Genomic DNA, 529 nt, shown 5'->3' with positions numbered 1-529 from the left:
GCAGTCTATGTTTGTTTGTCTAGGTTTTGGGAATTTCTATGTTTCTATAGTATGGTTCTCAATCAGAGGCAGGTGTCATTAGTTGTCTCTGATTGAGAATCAGACCAGCTGGCCTGGGTTTCACTTATGTTTGACAGTGATTGTTTCCTGTCTCTGTGTATTATGCACTAGATAGGACTGTTTTGAGTTTCACATTTCTTGTTTTGTTAGTTTTGTTCATGTGTACCTTAAAGCATTAAAAAGTACCATGGAAAATTACCACGCCGCTATTATATCCTCTGATCCGTTTCGCCTCTCTCTTCGGAAGAAGAGGAGGAAACCAGCAGAATCACCCACTGTCAATCGGACCAAGCGGCGTGGTACAGACAGCGAGATCAGCAGCTCAGCATCAACAACAGAGGCCACCATCACAGGACTCCTGGACATGGGAGCAGATATTGAACGGAGAGGACCCTGGGCACCAGCTGGGGAAAATCGCAGCCCCAAAGCAGAGCTGGAGGCAGCGAGAGCTGATCGGCGGCATTATATT

Source organism: Oncorhynchus keta, unplaced genomic scaffold (assembly GCF_023373465.1).
Source record: "Oncorhynchus keta strain PuntledgeMale-10-30-2019 unplaced genomic scaffold, Oket_V2 Un_contig_3505_pilon_pilon, whole genome shotgun sequence".
Classification (NCBI taxonomy): Eukaryota; Metazoa; Chordata; class Actinopteri; order Salmoniformes; family Salmonidae; genus Oncorhynchus; species Oncorhynchus keta.
Note: the sequence above shows the minus strand (reverse complement) of the source record.